The sequence below is a fragment of the Pantherophis guttatus genome, chromosome 1 (assembly GCF_059756535.1).
Source record: "Pantherophis guttatus breed Tessera chromosome 1, ASM5975653v1, whole genome shotgun sequence".
Classification (NCBI taxonomy): Eukaryota; Metazoa; Chordata; class Lepidosauria; order Squamata; family Colubridae; genus Pantherophis; species Pantherophis guttatus.
In genome coordinates, this window is record NC_142063.1 from 231,861,252 (window position 1) to 231,874,642 (window position 13,391).

Sequence of the window (13,391 nt, forward strand, 5' to 3'; positions counted from 1 at the left end):
CACCAAGATAGAAAGCAGGAGACCATAAATCCACCTTAACCATCAAAGCCGACTTTGGGCAAGTCAGTCTCTTCCAGCTTAATCTTCAATTCCACCTCACAGTGTTGTTGTTGTGGGGGAAATAGGAGAAGGAAGGTATGTGGCTGCCTTGAATTATTTGTAAAAATAGGGAAGGAAGGAAGGAAGGAAGGAAGGAAGGAAGGAAGGAACGAAGGGAAGGAGGGAGGGAGAGGGTTTATTGAGTAAGTGAATAATGAGAGCAAACAGACGTTTACTAGTGGAGTTAATGAAGGAGAAGAGACAAGGAAGGCAGTAGAATAACCGGAGAAGCTCTATGTTCTGGACTTTTGTATGCTCAGCTGTCATGGGTAAAAGGATAATTTTCTGAAACTGCTGCTAGTTGCAAGGGATGTGACCTGAGAGGTGCTGACTGTTAATTGTATTGAAGTGAAGCAGAGACAGTTAAAATAACACAAGCAAATGATTTCAACAAAGAAAATGGAGAATTAATAGTTTCTCCATTATATCTGAGGGGGGAAATTCCTAAAAGATTGTATTGTTAACATGAGAGCATGAGAACTCTTGAGAATCATTTTTACTAATTGATTAATGATTGTAATTATGATTTATGATCGACGTCTATTATTTTCTGTTTATATGTACACTGTGAGCTTATGCACCGGAGACAAATTCCTTGTGTGTCTGACCACACTTGACCAATAAAGAATTCAATTCAATTCAATATAATTCAATTCAGTTCAGTTCAGTTTTGTTCTGTTCTGTTCTGTTCTATTTTCTATTTTCTATTTTCTATTCATTTTAAGAAACTAAAGTGATTAGGAATTAATAGGAATCTGCAGTCATTATCTGCAATGTTTGTAGCACATCTGTGATCCTGTACAAAAACAATATTTCATATCCTTTCAGCAATGCAAGTTTGGACTTGAAGAAAAAGTCAGTGGATTGGAACCGCAACTGACTACAGTTGATGAAAAACAATGAACATTTATTGGTTTAAAAAAGAAATAGTTTCTTTAGCAGAAACCATTTCAAAGAACAATCTCAATGGACAAGAATAAAAACAGAAGCAAGAAACGCAGATCTTCTGCGGTGTTGGAATTCAAAAGTAGTTTTGCTGGATCTTTCAGATGAAACACACTTTGAGCCCTTGGGGCAGGAAAAAAAAAGATCGAGAATGCAAGCTATCTACGTATAATAGATTCTGTCCTTTATAAGAGTTCCCAGATTAGAAATATAGAGCAATTATTATGCCATGTCCTCATGCTGGAAGTTTCATAACTCCACCCTTCCTCAGGAAAGCAATTTTACTGTATATTTCATTGGTGTTCCATGTTACTTGACCATCAGTAGGCAATTTCATTGAGACTTATTAGGCACACATAGCAGTTATAGTTTATATAGATCTTATGTGGTTCAGAACCCTCTCCTGGGAAATGAAGTCATAGGTCAGTCTGCTTCGTACAATGCAATTAGTTTTATGCCCTAAAGTGGCCTAGATAGACTGGTTTATTAGGAAGGGAGATAAATGGACATCTGAAGATAGTATATACCTCCTGCTATATAAATTCTCAAATTATAGTGAGAACTGTTATTAATCCAGGCAAAAAGCACACCCAGAAATAATAACTCTATTTTTATTGTGAGGTAATATTAACAGAATCTTGCAAGTCTGAAAGTACCTGATGTAGGGGATGACTAGGCTAAGCCTGAGGAAAGGGTAAAGCGCGTCATCAGTCTTGAGTTGCTTCACATCCACAAGACATCTAAGTCCATCCGCCTTGAATTCCATTGACTTTTATCTATTGCCAATTTGCTTTGACCTTTAGTAGTTCAGATTCTTGTAGAGTGTGAGCATGCAATGGACTTGTGCTCATTTGAACTGCCTTGCTTTCTGATTTCTTCCACCCTTCATACCTCTCCTGTCCTTCACTTTTACATTTCCAAAAACTAAGGAGAGTCTCTTCTGAGATGCTTTTACTATCCTTCCTCTTTTGGATTCAAAATTCATTTATCAGACCGTCATCTAGGATGTGGCTGTTCCTCCTGTTTCCCAAGATCCTTCCCACACACTATTACAATAGCAATGTGTGTGACTTTAGCTTGTAAAATAGTAAGGTGCAAATATAAGCAGACCAAGATTGATTCTAAAAGACTAGATTCCTTAAACCTCCGGCTCAGATGATATTCGGGTAACATTTCCAGAAAAGAAAAGAATAATGCAAAAGAATGAGTGGCTGTACATAAGAATGTTGATAGGAGAAATTTTGTTGTTGACATCATAGCCTGAGTTATCTACATGATGAACTGTTGGTACAATATCATGTGAACTCAGAAAGCCCAGTAAAAAAGTGTTTGGCTAAAATATATCAAATTTTATTAGAAGGACATTAAGCTGAATGGTTAAGGGATTGGAGATTAAAATACTGAAGTGATGATACCAAGATAAAAACTTGTATTCTGAAGAAGGACATTCAGTGAAAAAAACTGAATAAATATTGACTCATGGAATTCATGACCTTTTTTTATAAAGTGATGCTCAGAATACAAGAAAATAAGCAAGGTAAGTTTTAATTGTTAACACACTGTTGTAATTTAATAGGTGTGACAGACCTACTGGAGTGAATCTTATGTTTGGAATGCAGCCTCTAGAATCAAAGAACCACAAAGTTGGGAGGAACTATTAAGGCCACTGAAACTAACTCTCTGCTCACTACAGGAATCCCTGCTCAGTGCCAACACTCTCAATGCAGATTGTATTCAGATAGAGCTGTGCTGCTCTAGCTGAAGATAGAATAGAATAGAATAGAATAGAATAGAATAGAATAGAATAGAATAGAATAGAATAGAATAGAATAGAATAGAATAGAACAGAATAGATCTCAGGAAAAGGAAGCCCACCTCTCTTCTGCGTAATTGGTTCCACTGTCAAATTATTTGTTACTTTTAGGAAGTGTTTTCTGATACTCAGTTGATGTAATTAAATCTATTATTCTACACTCTGCACCTTGGAACAATGCAGAACAGAATGTTATTTTTTTTCCATAACATTTTTTTGAAGATTTTGAAAAACACTACCCTATGGCTGTATAGCAGGGGTGTCAAACTCAATTTCATTGTGATGGTCTGATTGCTCTGACAGCGAAAACAGAGCTCGGGAGGGCTGCATGGTCCTCCTGAGCTCCGTTTTCGCTGGCAGAGTGTTGCAGGAGGCTGTCGCAGCTGAAAACAGAGCTCAGGAGAGTCTTGCGTGGCCCTTCCAAGCTCTGTTTTAGCTGACGGGCCAGTCCTTCACTGGCAGCCCCGGGGGCAAATGTAAGCACCTCACGGCCAGATTCAGCCTGTAGGTCTTGAGTTTGGCACCCCTGCTCTATAATCTTCTCAAGGCTAAACATGGCTGGTTTCTAGTTCCTTGGTGATTTTAAGATCCCCTTCTCTAAAAAAGTTTTAATTTCTGTAATTCTTTTTACAGTATTTCTTGTAACCACATCACACTGTTGACTCCTTTCCAGTTTGCGATCAATACTATTCAAATTCTTCTTCACCAGTTCCATGATGAAGCCTGGCATTCTCCATTACATATCTATGCTTTTTTTAAAAATAAATAAATAAATAAATAAAGATATTCACATTTGTTTCTATTAAATTTCATTTTGTTACTTTCAGTACATTTCTTTACCCCAATATCTTCTATTTTTATTTCTATTTTCAAGGACAATAACTATCACATCCAATGCTGTATAATCAGCAAATTTGATAAGCATTTTGCCTCTTCATTAAATTGTTTTTAAAAATCAAAGAACAAAGGACCAAAGTGGAATAAAAAAAGTCCAAAAATTGAAAATTTCAAGCAGTCCATTCAATATGTCTCTCCAGGAGTTATAGTCAATGTTTTGGATTCAGTTTCTAAAAGATGCTTTGGAACATGTATGAGCAACAAATGCAACATCTACCTCAAATTCATTAAAACATCTGCATCATTTTCAAACAGTACATGATTATTTTATAGTTAAATGAGGATCAATTGATAAATATTCAGGGTATGATTTTTAACTGTTTCCAACAGTTAACTAGTTTGCATATTGCAATATTAGGTAGTTTCTTTCAAAAGCTTCATTTAAATCAACGTACGTTACATCTGCAGCATGCCTGCAATTTACAAAATATGCTATCCAATCTAGGCTTATTTTGACTTGGTAAATAACTTGACGTCTTAAAATAAAGCCCAGGAAAGCCAAGGAAACACAGCTGGCTGACAAAAAGAAGAACAAAAACATTTTTAAAAGGTTTCTGATGATTTTTGAATCAGCAAGCTTCTATTTATACAGAAGTAGACATTATAACCCTTGTGCTATTACAATATTTATGGTAAAAATAGAAGTCATTAGAGAACATCAGAGCAGTAAGTAAGGAATTTTTATATTAAGCCAATGGTGGGATTCAGCCAGTTCGGGAGAACCAATTGTTAACTTTCTGAGCAGTTTGGCAAACTGGTTGTTGGAAGAAATCACTAAGGCAGAGAACCGGTTGTTAAAGTACTTGAATCCCACCCCTGTATTAAGTTGATTGTTGTGCCTGCATGTATGTGTATGTTGATATTTATCTGTCCAGTAACATCAGCACACAGTAAGGAAATAATAGGCAAATGCTTTCCTGGGACAGAAATTTGGAAGAGCACGACAGCAGATGGAGGATGTTCTAACTTGAATTTGGATTTAATACCTTACAAGTTATTGCCAAGGATTCTCAGCCTGGGCAGGATTTTCTTAAGTGGCTTAGAGTCAAGGTAGCAAGAATTGAGTGCAAAATCAGTTTTAAGGTATAGTGTGGCTATGATTCAAAACTCAACGTAGTCGAATTCATGTATTGGACATATAAGGGGAATTTAATAAACTAAAAGCAAGGATAAATAGAAGTCATGACAAGAGAACACAGCTTTAGCTTCTACTAAAGGAGAAACTACATGCATGAGTGCAGACAACTCACAGGAGGAAAAATAAATAAAAGACAGCAAAAAAAAGTAATGTAGTTACATAGAAAATTAACGAAATGTTGAATAAAAAAATAAAATGGACACACACAGCGATAGAAAGAAGGAAGAGTACATTAAGTTCACCAGTATCATGAAAACTGTTATGTATTGATACTTTTTGAGTGGGAGTTTCAAACCTGCCATGTTTCTGATTGGCTGACAGTCCCTCCGGAATTGTATATAAGGAGGGCTGCAGCCTCTGAGTTCTTGCTGAAGTCTCACTGTATATTAAAGAGCTGTTGTCACTTGCTTGCTTGTGCCTCTCGTTATTCCTGGACCACCTCATTGGCGACGAGGGTGGGATAGAGGCTACAAGAAGCGAACCAGTGAGACACGAGCTTCAGCTAGGCGACGAGGCGAACTACAGGAGACATACCCAACATGTCTGCCTACGTTCCGCCCAAGCCTTTCGATCCGACCCGCGAAAAATGGGTCTCGTACCTAACGAGGTTTGGATGCTCGCTCGAAGCCAGCGACATGCAGGGGCTCTCCGCTAATCGGAAGAGGGCCCTCTTCCTAAGCCACTGCGGACCGGACGTGTTCGAGATGGCAGAGTCACTGTGTGAGCCAACGCCGGTCCAGACCGTCTCCTGGGACACCCTGATGGCCACGCTCCGGGCTCACTATGCTCCCGTGCCCTCCAAGTTCGTGCAACGATACCAACTCAGACAGCGCGTTCAGCGAGAGGAAGAACCGGTCAGCGCATATATGGCCAGCCTGAGAAAAGCCGCAACTCATTGCGACTATAGAGACTTGGACGATGCGTTGCTTGAGCAACTTATCTGTGGCGTTCGGGACATCAGACTGCAACGGCGCCTGCTCGCCAAGCCTGATTTAACGCTTGCTGGAGCCCTCGACGAGGCCAGGGCTCACGAAGCCTCCACAAAAGCCGCAGAAACGCTGCAGCGTCCGCTGACCAGCAAAGACAGCCCCAAGTCTGCCCCAGTGCACAGAGAAGACGCCGGATCCAGCTCGGAGTCCGAGTCGGATGAGGACGTCTTCCGAACGGAGCACCAGAGAAAAGACACAGGCAGCTCTCGGCGAAGCTGTCCCAGCTGTGGCGGGCACCATGATAGACTGTCTTGCAAGTACAGAGAGGCCATTTGCAGGCGTTGCGAGAAAAAAAGGGCACTTGGCGCGAGTCTGTAGAGCCATTCTGCCCAGAAAACACCAACCACGTGAGCACCGCAGCCAACCGGAATCAACGCGCCAGAAGCAGCCAACGAGAGAAAGCGGCGCGAAAAAACGGCGCAAATTTGAACCTCGAGATGGCCGCAGCGTTCACATAGACCAGGCCAGCACGGCGATCGAGGACAAAGTCAGCACGGTGGTCGAAATCAACGGCAAGCCATGCTCGATGGAGATCGACACCGGATCAGCTCTCTCCATAATGTCATGGGCGACCCTAAAGACCCTCCTGCCGTTGTTCCGGAAGGACCAGCTCTCCAAACAGAGACTGCGCATCCTAGACTACCAGGGGAACCGAGTCCCCCTCGAAGGCGTGGGCACGTTTCGGGTCACCTACGGAGACTACGAAAGAGACCTGCCACTGACCATCGTCACAAAGCAGCTTCCCAGCCTTCTCGGCATGGGGTGGTTCCGAGCCCTCGGCATGGACTTCACCGGCGTCCACCAGATGCTCAAGTCATCGTTAAAAGACAGCCTCCTGACCGAGTTCCAGGACGTTTTCGGGGACAAGTTGGGCAAGTATGTGGGGACCCCTATTTCCCTTAACTTAGACCCCAACGTAGCCCAAATCAGACTCAAGGCCAGACGGGTGCCTTTCGCATTGAAACCAAAGATCGATGCAGAACTGGACAAATTAATTAAACAAGGGGTGTTGGTTCCAATTGACCATGCAAAGTGGGAAACCCCTATAGTGACCCCAGTAAAATCAGACGGCTCAATTAGGATCTGCGCCGACTATAAGTGCACGATCAACAAAGCTTTGCAGCCGAGCGCCTATCCGGTGCCGATCATGCATCATCTACTACACTCCCTGGGGCCCGGAAAATTTTTTGCCAAATTAGACCTGGCTCAAGCCTATCAACAATTACCAGTTGACGATGCCACGGCAGAGGCGCAAACAATTGTGACTCATAGGGGGGCTTTCAAATGCACCAGGCTCCAGTTCGGGGTGAGCGTCGCACCCGGCCTGTTTCAAAGCACCATGGAGCGCCTCCTGCAAGGGCTCCCCGGAGTGGTGCCCTATTTTGACGACGTTCTAGTCAGCGCTCAAGACGAACGTCAGCTAGGGGACAGAGTAAGGAGCGTCCTTTCTAGGTTTAGGGAGGCAGGTCTAAGACTGAACAAAAACAAATGTATGATCGCTGTCCCCTCCGTTGAATTTTTGGGGTACAGGGTGGACGGCACAGGCATCCACCCTACCGAAAGCAAGGTGAGAGCTATTAAGAGCGCGCCTACCCCCAAGACCAAAGCAGAACTCCAAGCCTTCCTTGGACTGCTCAACTTTTATTCGATGTTCCTGAAGGACAAAGCCACTGTTGCAGATCCCCTACACAAGCTATTGGGGAAGAATGTACCATGGGTATGGGGGAAACCACAGGCAGCCGCTTTTGAGGCAGTAAAGAGACTTCTATCGGAAGACAGTTTCTTAATCCAATACAACGCAGCGCTACCGCTCGTATTGGTTTGTGACGCCTCCCCCGTAGGAGTTGGTGCCGTCCTAGGCCATAGACTGCCGAATGGCCTAGAGGCGCCCATTGCGTTTTACTCTCGCACCCTGTCAAGCGCAGAGCGAAACTATAGTCAGTTGGACAGAGAGGCTCTGGCTGCAATTGCGGGGGTTAAAAAGTTCCACGAATACCTCTATGGCCGACAATTCGAACTTGTGACTGACCACCGGCCCTTGCTGGGACTTTTGGCAGGCGATAGGCCCACCCCCGCTGCTCTTTCCCCACGTTTGACCAGATGGGCCATTTTTTTTTGTCGGCCTATTCATATCACCTTGTCCATCAACCCGGACGGACTTTGGGTCACGCAGATGCCCTCAGCCGCTGCCCCCTGCCAGACCTTCTTGACAACCCAACACCAGAAGCCTCCGTTCTTTTGCTGGACACTTTGACTTTGGGGCCTATCTCCTCTTGCGAGGTGGCAAAAGCCTCGGCTAGAGACCCAATCATTCGCACTGTAATGGGCTGGGTGTTGAAGGGGTGGCTGGTCAAAGTGGACGGGGGGGACTACCAAGGTTATGTTAACAAACGTAACGAACTGTTTATGCAAGGTGGCTGTTTGTTGTGGGGTGACCGGGTGATAGTTCCAACAAAACTCCAGTCAAGAGTTCTAGAATTGCTGCACGAAGGGCATCCGGGCATTGTTAGAATGAAAAGTTTAGCCCGCAGTTATGTTTGGTGGCCCAACATGGACCAAGTGATCTCCGAGTGGGTGGGGAAGTGCAGGCCCTGCCAGGAGTCTCGTCCCGATCCCCCAGTAGCGCCCATCCGAGAGTGGGAGAAACCAAAAGGGCCATGGGGGAGGATCCATATTGATTTCGCTGGCCCCTTCCATGGGCAAACATTTTTAATCGTAGTCGATGCCTTTTCAAAATGGCTCGAAATAATTCTAATGCCCTTTACCACAGCCGAGGCAGTCATTAAAGCCCTCCGCAAACTATTTGCCACACATGGCCTACCGGATACCTTAGTATCTGACAATGGCCCTCAATTCACAGCGACTCTGTTTGAGGGCTACTTGGCCGGACTGGGCATCCGCCATGCCCTATCGGCCCCGTTCCACCCGGCCTCTAACGGATTGGCCGAACGTTTCGTGAGAACGGCCAAGGAGGCACTGTCCAGGCTAGATAACGGGGACTGGCAGGCCAGAATAGACCAATTCTTAGCTGTCCAGCATGCCACACCATGCACAGCCACAGGGAGAAGCCCAGCAGAACTCCTCATGGGAAGGAAGCTTCGGTGCGTATTAGACAGGCTTCACCCAAACTACTCGCACGAAAACTTCAAGGGAGAAACCTCTGGACTAAGGCAGTTCCAGGTTGGGTCCCCGGTGTTCGCTCGCAATTATGCCAGCGGACCTCTATGGGTTGCAGGAACCATAGTGGGCATAACGGGCCCAAAATCCTATATGGTAGACGTAGGGGTAGACAGACTCTGGAAGCGCCACATAGACCAACTTAGAAAAAGGGTAGTCGGCGAAGCAAACATCCATTTAGACATCTCCGAGCCTAACTATAACAACTTTCCCAAAACAGCTAACTCAAGCCCGGGTTCGCGAGAATACTTAGCTGACAAGCCCTGGTTCCAGCGCTGCCCCAGCGAGTCGCCACTCCCAACCGGAGATAACCACGCCCCGGATAAAATCCAGGAGGTTCCATTGGCGGAGCCGGGAGAGACAGAGAGTCCCTCTGACCAGCTCGACGCCCCAGCAGACACTGAACTGCGCAGGTCAACTAGAGCGAGAACTCGTCCTAGGCACCTGCGAGATTTTGTGTGTACATATGTAAATTTTTGAATGTCAGTGCTTTCTGGGAAGGGAGGAGTGTTATGTATTGATACTTTTTGAGCGGGAGTTTCAAACCTGCCATGTTTCTGATTGGCTGACAGTCCCTCCGGAATTGTATATAAGGAGGGCTGCAGCCTCTGAGTTCTTGCTAAGTCTCACTGTATATTAAAGAGCTGTTGTCACTTGCTTGCTTGTGCCTCTCGTTATTCCCGGACCACTTCAAAAACTAAAGCCCAGAATTAGATAAGAATTGCTGCAAGATACCAAGCATAAAAAAGATCTTCTTTGGATAAGTTTAAGATAAAAGAAAAGATATCAGTTCAGGGGGGGAAAGGTGAAATTCTAACAAATAACAAGGAAAACTCATATTTTGGCCCTGATCTCTTTTCCTGAAAAATATATATTTGAATCCCATATTACAGACTGCTTATTTTATAACCATTTCATAGTTTTGGGGTTGTTGTTGGGTTTTTTTTTTTTTTTTTTTTTTGGTTTTTTGAAATCTGAAATAAATGTATTGTTTCACATGGACGAACTAAACTAAGGATTGACTCGTAATACAATGGAAATGCAAAAGGTCCCTTCATTCAGGACAGATACTAGTTGAAGAGAATAACGAGATCGTCAGAATTGCAACAAGCATTGTGGAAATGCAAAGTAAAAAAAATATTATTTTTAGCTATTCTAATCAGACTGTTTACGTCTGACAATCACATGGAAGTTTCCTAGGACAGCTGGTCCCTGTAAGAAACTTTAGGAATTCTTTTGAACAGTATATACCTAGATGGTTGTGAAGTGAATAGTTACCACTATTAAGATGAATTGCGAAATCAATGTTAGGGACAGAAGGATAAATCACCAGGGCTAATGTGATATGCAAAATAATGCAAGGCAGTTCAAGGAGAACAGACTCAATCTTTTCCAAAAAAAAAGAAATATCTATGTGTTCCAATAGATCAGAGGTATGTTGCCCTTTTCTCTATTTTTATTGGCATGCATTTGAAACTATAAACCTGAATGCATCTTATAACTGAGAAGGAAGGGAGAAGCTTTTACAAATTATTATTCTCTCCATCTGTTTACCTCCTATTATATATTTTGGTGGTTCAAGAACTCCTGAAAGACTTCGGCGTTGCCATATGTTTTAATTATCTTTTTTTTAATGGTAATCTTTGTTAAAAGTTACAATTAAAAAGATAAAAACTATGGCAAACTAACAAAAGAAGATAGAAAGAAAAAAAAAGAATATAATAAAGAAAAGAAAGATGTAAAGAATTGTCTTCCCTCTTAATCACAAGTATAAACAATTTCAGTAACATCACTTTCTCTTAAAATGCAGCAAATAATATCTTATTTTAAAATTATAGATTTTTAAAAAATCTATAATTTTTTTGAAAAACTTCATTGTTTTAATCCTGATCAGCAAAAATCCATTAAGCGTTACCAGCGATAATATATCTATTTTAACCTTGATCAAATAAACAAACTTTATGTTCCTTCCTCTTACTTTAGACAATCTTAATCTTTACTCCCTTCAAATAATGCCCAGAATTTCATTTCTTTTCATTTTCCCCTCTTACAAATTCTTCAGAGTTTTAACAAGCTTCTTTTGTAAATCCAACATACGAAAATTATCCAGGTCATTCTCTTGATTTGCTATTTGTATATCTTTTTTAAATATTAAGATAGAAGCTGTTTCTTCTATATGTCCATTATATCATCTTTCTCCATTCTTCTACCTTGTCATTTTTAACCTCACTTTCAGATAAGTCTCAATCTGGTAAAACTTGCTCCTTTTTCATAAAGTTTTTGAAACCAAATGTCTATAAAGGCACACAATCTTAAAATTAACTTCTATGTCTATTGTTCAAAAATATTCTTCAGTATGTCCCATGTTAAAATATTTTGCTTCATTCTGTAGCAGCAAATCAAATTTAAGTGTTCTTTTTCTCTAAGTGTAATGTTTAGTTCCTTCTGGTTCATTCTAATGTCCAATCTTCAAAGCTTCATCCTATCATGTTTTTTTAGGTAAATTCAAAACAGAAGAATTTTTCCATGGGAAGGATTCTTACAATTGATTCCCAAATCGTATTTTAAATCTGGCCCTATTCCATTTATACCTTTCAAATCAAAGTTCTAATCAACCTTTTGCTATTTATTCCAAAAGAACTTTTTAAATCCTTCAATTTGTACTGAAAACTTATTTTGCTAAGGATTGAAGAAAACTCACAGTGCTGTACAACTTGTCAACCCAAAGGTTCCTAATAGCTGAAAAGCAGTTAACAAGAAATTTCCAAAAGTAATTAAAAAGGGAAGTATACAAACCCAGTGTCCTTTTGAAGGTGCTGACTGTGCTTTAAGCAAGATTAATATTGCTTTATCTCCCAGAGCTCAAACTCCCCCCCCCCCAGAGACCCCTGTCTTGCTGTGTCCACATGAGGAAATACTGTCTGGAGCTCTAGTGGGTGATTTCATATCCTCTTCTTGCCTGGTCCTCTTGCTGGGTCTTCATTCTGCTACAGTCATCAGTTCTGCTTTTAACAGAACTGTCTTCAGTTTTCAATGTCTTCCCTGAAAATCTCTTATTTTTTATTAGCACAGAAAAAGAAGAGGACATTGATTCCATGTGTATTCAATTACTCTGAAGCATGGGTGTCAAACTCATGTGGTCACATCGGCATCACATAATGTATCGGGACTTTTTTCCCCTTGGCTAAACCGGGCAGGGGTGTGGCCAGTGTGTGACACATCTGGCCCGCAAGCTGGGAGTTTGACAGCCCTGCCCTAAAGCATCATGAAAAATATTGCACAACTCCACCCTCAAGTCTCTATCTTTTAGCAATCCATTACAATCTTTCCAAATTTTGTACCCTCTATATAGCCTGGAGATTATGGGAACTATCTTAGAATTATGAGAATTTAAACACTCCAGGTTATCATACTACCTGAAATCTACCACTTGCATGTTAAATAAAGATATTTTTTTAAAAAAAAAAGTATTGGCATGTAAAACACATTGGAAGAAATGTTATTATTTATTATTATTATTTATTGAATTTGTATACCGCCCTACTCCCGAAGGACTCAGGGCGGTGAACAGCCAAATAAAATACATATAATACAAATGTTAAAAAACCATTAAAATACAATTAATTGGCCCAGAAAATGAAATTTAAAACACCCCAAATTCATAAGACAAATGTAAAATTTAAAAATTTTAAAAAACAGTTTAAAAGAGAGGTTAGGCCAGGCCGGCCTGCTGGAAAATAAATGTTTTGATGGCACGGCGGAAAGCGCACAGGTCCGGGATCCTCTGTATCTCCGAGAGGAGCTCGTTCCAGATGGCGAGTGCCCCCACAGAGAAGGCTCTCCCCCTGGGAGCCACCAGTCGACATTGTTTGGCCGACGGCACCCTGAGGAGCCCCTCTCTATGGGAGCGTACTGGTCGGTGAGAGGCTACTGGTGGCAGAAGGCAGTCTCGTAGATACCCCGGTTAAAAGGAACATCTTCACATCAATTTTCTAATTGCTCAATAAGGTTCAATAATTTCTTGGACTTGTACTTTGATCTATATATAGAAAAATGGCTGTGTGTGTGTAACTCTGGAACGCCTCGAGCAATTTCAACCAAACTTGGTACACAGATGACTTACTCTCTGGAAAGAAATACTGTGGGGGTAAGACACCCCTAAAGCCCCTCGGGATATGTATTCTGTTAAGATACAGCCTGTTGTGCCTTAAAATGGCTTCTACTGTACTGCCTTAAAATGGCTTCTACTGTGCAGCACAGTGGAGTTGCCATGGTAACGGCTTCATAGTACTCCACAAGGGGACTCCCTCTGGTAAGGGGGAAAATCCAACAT